General features: G+C 36.9%; 1 non-coding gene across 1 annotated transcript; it reads left to right on the top strand.

Annotated features, from left to right (window-relative positions):
* The first annotated feature begins 8,448 nt into the window (after positions 1-8,448).
* LOC118619440 lies at positions 8,449-8,589 on the top strand. Its single transcript, XR_004957215.1, has one exon. It is a non-coding gene; the product is annotated as a small nucleolar RNA SNORA62/SNORA6 family (small nucleolar RNA).
* Positions 8,590-8,848: the final 259 nt, after the last annotated feature.

Raw genomic sequence — 8,848 nt, 5'->3', positions numbered from 1 at the left:
CCTGAAGGCTGGGCTCATGTTTTGTTATCTGCTCTGCACCTGAGGGCTTGGCAGCCAGGATTTGAAACTCAAAATCAGCTCTGGAACAAAATGCCCATGTAAGCTTAAACAAATCACTTTGTGTCTCATTGAATATTTTCTTTACATCAATAATACAAGATGATTGGAATATAAAGCCTTAATGTTCCTTCAGCTCTGAAATTCCAGGATTCTGGTATATGGATAGATTAGCTAGATAGACAATAGATATAGATAGTTCATGGATAGAACTTTTTTCTGAATTAAAGTAGTTATAAACAAAAAAAGTCAAAGTGGGTGACACCTTCAAAGTTCAGCTAAAGGGAATGTTTTTCTCCTCTTCTTCTCTGGTATGCAGTAGGAAGTGGTTAAACTAGAAAAATTCAAGTTATAAATATTTAAACTGCTTCTTTACAACAGGGAGCTTAGATGCAAAGGCGTTAAGCACTTTAAGAAATAGATTGAAAAGAAATGTCATTATCTTGATTTTCTGAATTGATTTGCTTAATAACAATACTTAGCATTTATATAGTGTTCTGTATTTTCAAATTGCTTTATAATCATTAATCAGTTAATTCATGCAACCTCTCTGTGAGGTCAAGATTATTATCCCAATTTTACGGACAAAGAAATTGAGATGTGGAGAAATTAAGTGACTTGCCCAAGGTCATTGAGGAAGTGAGTGACAGGCTCTGGATTAAAACTTTGAGACTGGGTCTACATGGGCTAAATGAATTATAGAATTGACAATCAACTGAATAATTAAAGAAGAAATAACCATTTTCTCTAAAATAGCTACAAAATTGATATAATGCTGGGCACTTACTGGGCTTGAATTATCTAAATGGTTGTTATTTTACATTGCACATATAGAAATAAACCACAGATATACTTGTAAACAAAATCTAATTCGTGATGTTTTGTTCTCCTTAATCGGAACAGTCTGCCCCAATCTTTTTGACATATTGGTGCTCCACAAAGCGTTTTTCTCTTTTATTTTAGAAATCCTCAAAACAGCCCCAGTTAAAAATTCTGTTCTAATCCAGATGTTCACCAGATTCCTCTTCTGGGATGGGGCAGGGGGAGGAGGAGAAAACTAGTGAACATCTGGATTGAAACAGAAGTTTTCACTTTAAGACCAGTGTTCTTTTTATTATACTGCCAAGGTTAATAAAGAAATAAAATAAGGAATACTTTGTGGACCCGGTAAAATTGAATTTGGTCTTTAAAGGATGGGTAATATTCTGATAAGAGAAAATTAAGACAGAAAGAAACCCTGAGTGGGAAGAAAAAAGTGAGAAAGAAATAGTCTGGTGGGTAGAGGTTTCCAGACAGAAATCAGGCCAGATATAAAGATGTTGTGAAAGCGAAGGAGACAAAAATGTATACGATGAGGCAGGGATGCATTAAGCGGATCATAAGCTTGATGCAGAGAAACATTGGTGACTTCCAGGGAGGACAGTGGAAAACCATAGACCTGCTTATTTATTCCTCTCTATCAGTTTTCACTGTTGTTATTGTTCCCCCCAAAACTGTCTTTAAAATTTTATAATGAAAACAATGCTCGAAAGAGAGATGCTGGCAAGCTTCTAGGTTTTGCTGTGATTTCCACTAGCTCTGGAACCTGGGACAAGTTGCTCCTATTGGCAGACTCAATTTCCTCGTTAAACTGGGCATAGTGGAGGCAAGAAAAAAGGGGCTGATGTCACCAGAGCACCACATAGCATTGTGCCAGATTCTACCCATCTGGCATCTCATTTAATGACAGAGAACATTGGGAAGTAGTTGTTATTTATTTAGGGGTGAGGACACAAATATTTAGAAATGTTAAATTCTGTACTCAAAGAAGTGTCGAGCTGGTTTTTGAATTCAGGTCTGCACAGACTTTAAAGCCTCATCTCTAGTGTATATATGTGACATCCACCTACCTCTTCAGGATAACAGAAAAGTAAGATAAATTTGGGTTAAAGGAAATTTGAGTTCATTTTCAAGTAAACCATTAAGTTTCCAAACATTGTTGCACTTTAAAATGACCTTGCAATCTTTAAAATAGGTTAAGTCTGACTCCTACCAAAACTCTCTGATTTAATTGGTAGGAGTGTTACTTGGGCATTGGGATATTGTAAACCTTCCCATGCGATTGGGAACCACTGATACAAGCAAATGACATTAGCCTCTTCTGAGACACGCAGTAGCTAACCCCACTCAACATGAGAAATGATAAAGACTTATTCTGGGTTGAGATATTTGACAAAATTTAGAAACATAATTGACATAATCTATTGGCTGCTTTTTGTGAAAAGTCTAAGATATATTGGATTTTCAAAAGAATGGAAACCACTTTACCTGACTTACATTAGTCTTATTCTCTTCCTCACAGAAAAATTGTGTATGCACACATGCTAAAATAAGGGGACTCACACCTCTTCCTTGATGTCCACCCTGACAGACACTGGCCAACTTTCTTCACTCGCCATCCTGTCACTAAGCAATGCCATTCAAAGCAGTAATTCCTTCCTTCCTTCCTTCCTTCCTTCCTTCCTTCCTTCCTTCCTTCCTTCCTTCCTTCCTTCCTTCCTTCTTTCCTTCCTCCCTCCCTCCCTCCCTCCCTCCCTCTCTCTCTCTCTCTCTCTCTCTCTCTCTCTCTCTCTCTTTCTTTCTTTCTTTCTTTCTTTCTTTCTTTCTTTCTTTCTTTCTTTCTTTCTTTCTTTCTTTCTTTCTTTCACAACTTTGTCCTTTCCACATACTGTGGCATTAACCTATAGTTTCTGTCATTCCATAATGTCTCATTTCAGACTTACCTTACTGTTTCTTCTAGACAACATTTTTTTTTTTTTTAATTGTTGGAAGTATTACAGAGGTCCCCCTCCCCCCATTAGCCCTCTCCTCCCTGCTCTCACCCCCCCCCCTCCTGCTTTTCCCAAACTAATGTCTGTGTCCATTGGTTGTGCATACATGGGATTAAGTTCTTTGGTTTATCTCTTCCCACCCACTATCCACCATCCCTCTGAGGTTTGTCAGTCTGTTCCCTACTTCCATGTCTCTGCATCTATTTTGATCAACAACTTATTTTGTTCATGATAAACCATAAACGATTGAGATCATGTGGCACTTGTCTTTTTCTAATTGGCTTATTTCATTTAACATCTTTTGATTTATGCTTGTGTCTTGTGAAGTTACCTTGTCTCTGCAAATAGTTTATATGTTGTTTAAAGATAGGAGGTTATGATGTTCAAAAAATTGTTCTTATTCACACCTCCAGCCCTTTCCCATCTTATCCCTGTCCTCATTCTTTGTCTCCACTCCTGGGCATCACACAAAACTAAACATCTAACAGGATCTATATCTGTAGCTGGTGAAATATAGGAGAAACATAGTTTACAGTCATGTTTTCTGAAAAGCAATGAAATTCTCATTACCGGCATCACTTTTCCAGGTGTTCTCAAGGGCAAGGATATAAGCAAGCAGAGCCTTTGGAAGATTATCTGAATCTTGAGGTGCAGGAAAGTGGGAATATGTCCAAGTCCATAGAAATGTATTTTTTTTCTAAGGCTAGGCTCACACAGGACATCAGTAACCTGATCTTGAACACAGCTTTTTCTTGATGTTACATGACAATGAGACTGGGTAAAAATTCTCACTAGGGCCCTACAGCAAAAACTGGATGCCCTAAAGCACAGGATTTGATCACCCCTATTTTAGCACAAAACTTCAAATGTTGTTTCACTTTAAAATTCTCTTAAATCCAGATACCGTGCTTAACTGGAAGGAGAGAGAGAATTTCAACAGCTGACATACACTGTTGTCTAGGGGAATTTACCCCTCATTCATTTTAACTTTTTGAGGTAACATCTTGATTCAAGAATCTTTATTTAATTTTTTTTTTATAAAATAAATTAAGTTTTCCCAGCTTCTGCCCCCAAATGATAGATATTTGTATCGTATAATGCATTTCCAAATCATTATTTTTCTGGACACTGGAATCTGAAATGTCCTTCTCTATTTTTTTCCTTCTGTTTATTAAAATCCTGCTCCAACTCTAAACCTCATTTTAAATACCCTTGTGAAGCTGGCTCTCACGTCAGCAGCTCTTGCTGATCTCTTCTTTTAATCTCTTATAGTAAGGATGCTCTGCCTCACAATTGGACAATTAATTATTATATGATATTTTTGCAAGCTGAAATCTCTTCATGTCTACCCTGCATATGTTTTAGCTTCATATGTCAGCACTGATTGGAAGCTTCTGAATGGCAAGAGACTTGTTTTCTCAACATGCAATCTGTGTAATTCTGTATTTATAGAAGGTACTCACACATTCAAGTTCATTTGTTGGTCTTTAATGACTTTGGTTTTGAGGAGGAGAGAAATGGAAAGAATCTTAAGAGACAGAAGTTGGCCTACAGAACAAAGGGTAAATTTAATGAAATCTGGATTATTTACATATAAATTTACTGTGAATTCTCCATGGCATTTGAAAAACTATACTGGTTTTCTCTCTCTTTTGCTTATTTTATACGCCCCCTTCTTCTGTTGTGACTTGGTGTGTGCTTTGGGAATGCAAATTATTTCTTTAACATTACACCAAAGCAAAATATAATTAGAAAGGGAGATCAAAGATACATCCTCTAATACATCTCAAGGCCAAATATGAATGATTTCTGAATGATCTTCTATTTTACCAAATTGTGTCACAGAGATAATCAGAAGTTATACTACCATATTTAGTTTTGCATTAACCCCTGCATTTTGAGAAGGATAGTGGGACTCTGTCCAATATAGTACAGATCTCCTTTAACATTGCAAGTGGACTCTGGTTTGGCAAATTAAGGCTTAGTCTTAAAGCTAAAGAACATGGGTGTACTTTGAAAGACATAAACAGAAATAAAAAGTGGAAAGTAATAAAAAGCATAGTACTGACTAGAATCTCCGGTTCTCAGGATACCCTCTGAAGTTCTGTGGATTGGCAAGCAGTGGAAGTATTCATAAAAATAGCAAGAAGGAAGGACCATTCTGTAGAACGGTCTGCCTGGCCTGGCATTCCTACCTTCAAATTGTGAAAACTAATGAAAGTAAACACAGTAGTTTGTCTTAAAGGAAAATACACTGTAGAGTGGCATATCCATGCTAATCTTTATATATGTAAAACACTATAATAAAGAGGAATAGCAAGACTCTTTTTTAAGACTTTTAATATATAATAGATGGGAGCAACCAAACAAACACAATCATGGCAAAAACACCCCACAATATTTGGAATTAGACCATACCTTATAAATCAATTACTACATTCTCCTTATTCGGCAGATGGAAAAAACCGTGCCCTAAGGAGGTGAAGTACTCCCAGTAACATAGTCAAGTCAACTTGGCTAAATATGACAAAACTTGAAAATGGATTATCCTATCACATCCAGCTAACCATTTCTTTCACTCTATCATCATGGAAAAAAGAAATTCAGATAGACACAGTTAGGATTGTGAGATGCATTTTCAGAGAGAAACACAGATGTACTTTTTTCGAAAAGCTTTGTAAAGTGTAGACATATACTGAATGGCTGGCTCAATAAACAGGATTATTTAGTGAAGAAAAATTAATTAGATGATGTGAAAATTAATGAAGGAGACCTCAAACCAAGATTGGAGTGAAGAGGGCCTGTAGGGGGGGCTCTCACATCCTACCACTCACTGCTGGTTACTCCAAACTGGAAGAGATATGTCTTGCATCTCCAATAAGAAAATGTTTTACATTCTCTTGCTATAGCAGAAGGAAAGCAGACTTTCTCCTCTCCCACCAATGAGAGGCTGTCACAACCCAGCCAATGAAAAGCCACTGCACTGGGAACTTCCACTTTCCTCCAATGGACTCTGTTTACAACTGCTCCTCCCAACTACACATTTTCTCTGTGGTTTTGCCATAGCATACATGTCTTGAATTATAATCCTCTGCTATTCCTGAATAAACCCATTTTTGCTAGTTAAATAACTTCTATTTTTAAGTCCTATAAGGCAGGGCATGTCTTTTTGTCTCAGAAAGGGTTTTCAGTGATACTGTTTTTCTCAGTAGGTTGATCAAAATGTCAGCAGATTTCAAAAATAGCCATAGGTGCCAATTTGAGGTAAATAGTAGTTCCCTGTTTCTATAGTAACTATAATCAAAGCCCCTCACATCCCGAGAAGAGATGCCAGACTGGAATGTAAAATGTTCAACACCCAGCTTGTACCTAATTTTGTGACCAGGTGATGCGAAGCCTCAGAGGATGAACTAGCTCTCAAACTCAAAGGTGTTGGCCCTGGAGCAAGCTGTGTGGCCAGCTTCCACCATCCTGGAGTTCCAGCAAAGAGTTCTATATTTTTTTCTGTCTCAGTGATTTGGAAAAGTTCAGTTACTATTAGTTTCATTTCATAATTCATTAGTTTGATTGAGTGTCACTAAGCCGAACATCTGGAGACAAATGAAAGGTACATAAATAACAATCACATATTTAGAAGATGGGAGAATAAAAATCTATTTTGGAACATAGAATGGTAATAAGCTGCTCTAGAAACTGTGTAAATGAAAGGAAGCCATCCATATTCCACTTTGTCATAAATCCAAGCAAAAGAGCTTCATAAGAAATACTTACAACATTCCAACTGGATATGTGTCTTACCTTGGTAACCTTTATAAGCATGTGAATATCTTCCTGAAATACATAAATACTTACTATGTATATACATAATAGGTAAATCCACACAATTCTATATTGCCCAAAATATTGTTAGTAAGATTTCTGTATCAGAATACTAATGAAGAAGGAAATTGTAAAATCCACCGACTGTTCCATCATTGTACTCTCCACAGTATTAACCAGAACTTAGAATCTTGTACACATTCAACTGGTAGGCGAGACCATGTTATTTCTTTCTTTGAAACCCTAAGATGGCTTCCAATTACACTTCAAATCAAATCCCTACTCCTTATTATCATCACAAAACCTTACTTCACCTGGCCTTGCCTATCTGATTTCAAGCAATTATCTCATTTTTTCCCTTCTTTAGACTTTTCACTTTTTTTCATTGAGCTCCAAAAGAACTTACTGGTATCTGAGGCCTTTCATACCTGCTGTTTTCTGCTTGGAACCCCAGAGTCCCGGGCATTTTATGCCTACTTCTTCCATGCTACTTTCTCAGAAAGACCTTTTGTGACCCTGTAATTTAAAAGAACTCAATTATTCCAGAAATTCTCCTTTGTTATCTCCCTGGGTTCTTATTTTCCCAAGATTTACCTTTTCTTTTTTCCTTCAGAATTTAGAAACTTTTTTTTTTTTACATATGTATATATATTTAATTTTGTGTCTGTATTCCCCAGCAGAATCGAAACTCCCTGACTATTATTTTTCCTATTCCCCTCCGTATCCTTAGTACATGGAAGAGTGTCAGACTCAGAGTAGGTACCACATAAATATAAAAGAAATAAATTAACTCACTGAAACATGGGACTAAGAAGAAGGGAAAGAGAAAATATCAATATCCCAGGGTATTCTATAACATCACAGTATATCTGGGTTTCTCTCTCTAGCTGGGGAGGAGCGGCAAGGGCTGATCCCTTTTTTCTACCACAAGGAAGAGAATCACAAGTTCTAGGGAAACAAATGATTGGTGGGTAACAAATGATTCCCACTGAGACCTTCTTAACTTTCATGAGAGCTGAGGAAAACCCACTGTTAGACTCTGGATGCTGCATTCCTTACTTAATTCTTTTTCCAAATGATTCTGTTTAAATTAGTATGAGATGGGGTAGAGATACCCAAGATTTCAACAAAATCCTCAGCTGTTTCTGATGTCCAAACATTTGGGAATCAAAGAAGGAAACTCCCAGTTCTTCTACCTTAGGTGACATAATATGCAATCTACCTTCACTGCTGCTCTGGTACAAAGAGATGCCCTTATTTAAGTCTCCATACGCAATCATTTATTGATGTGAATGAACCATGATGGGTAGAGGGGCAGGTTCCTCAGGTAAACAATACCTCTTGAATACCTTTTGCATTTTGTGATCATGTATTGAGTTTCATATGGTTTTAAAAAAGAAAGAAATTTCATGATGTTGATTCTACTTCAAGTAACTACATGATATTGTGAGGAAAAAGGCTTATAGGACACAATCAAATAACCACAATCAACTTGAATGCTGTACAAACCTAACCAATCCTTCCTTGCTATTTTCAGAATCATGACTCTGAGGCTGAATGGACTCTGAGTTAGAATGCTAGATGGTTGAGCCTACTTTAAAAGTTGTGCGTGTGTGTGCATGAGTTGTACATGGTGTAAGAGGGTTTGGATTTTAGCTATGGATCTATACACATTAAAAAGGTTAAACTTAGCCAGAGCCAGCAATCATTAAGTTCCAAGGTTCACGTATTATAATTGGTCTTCAGCAAATCATTCTAGTGCTCTTTACATGATTAAAGCTCAGGGTGGAAGCCAATGAAATTCTGAGAGTCAGAAGTGTGCTATGTTCATGGCAGGACTTCTGTTCACACCAGTAGAGCTTGCCTCTCTGGCTGGAGTTTGATAGTACTCTCTGCCACATTAAAAAATAATAATAATAATAATTCTAGTCCCTTGGCATAAACTTGTTCATCTCTAATAAAAAACAAACCTGAGTTTAATCATAAGGTGACCCAGGAAACCAATCAGAATATTTCTGAAATAGAATAATAACATGATAATTTGTGATGACGACAATTAAATTAATGTGGCCTGAAGTAGCCATAAAAAATTTGATATGCAGGTGACAGTGGTGTTGGTTTCTGAAAGGTTCTTAGCATTTGTATGGGTGAAAATGAGTGAA

This window comes from Molossus molossus, unplaced genomic scaffold (assembly GCF_014108415.1).
Source record: "Molossus molossus isolate mMolMol1 unplaced genomic scaffold, mMolMol1.p scaffold_m16_p_6, whole genome shotgun sequence".
NCBI lineage: Eukaryota > Metazoa > Chordata > Mammalia > Chiroptera > Molossidae > Molossus > Molossus molossus.
This window is presented reverse-complemented; position numbering and strand designations above follow the sequence as displayed.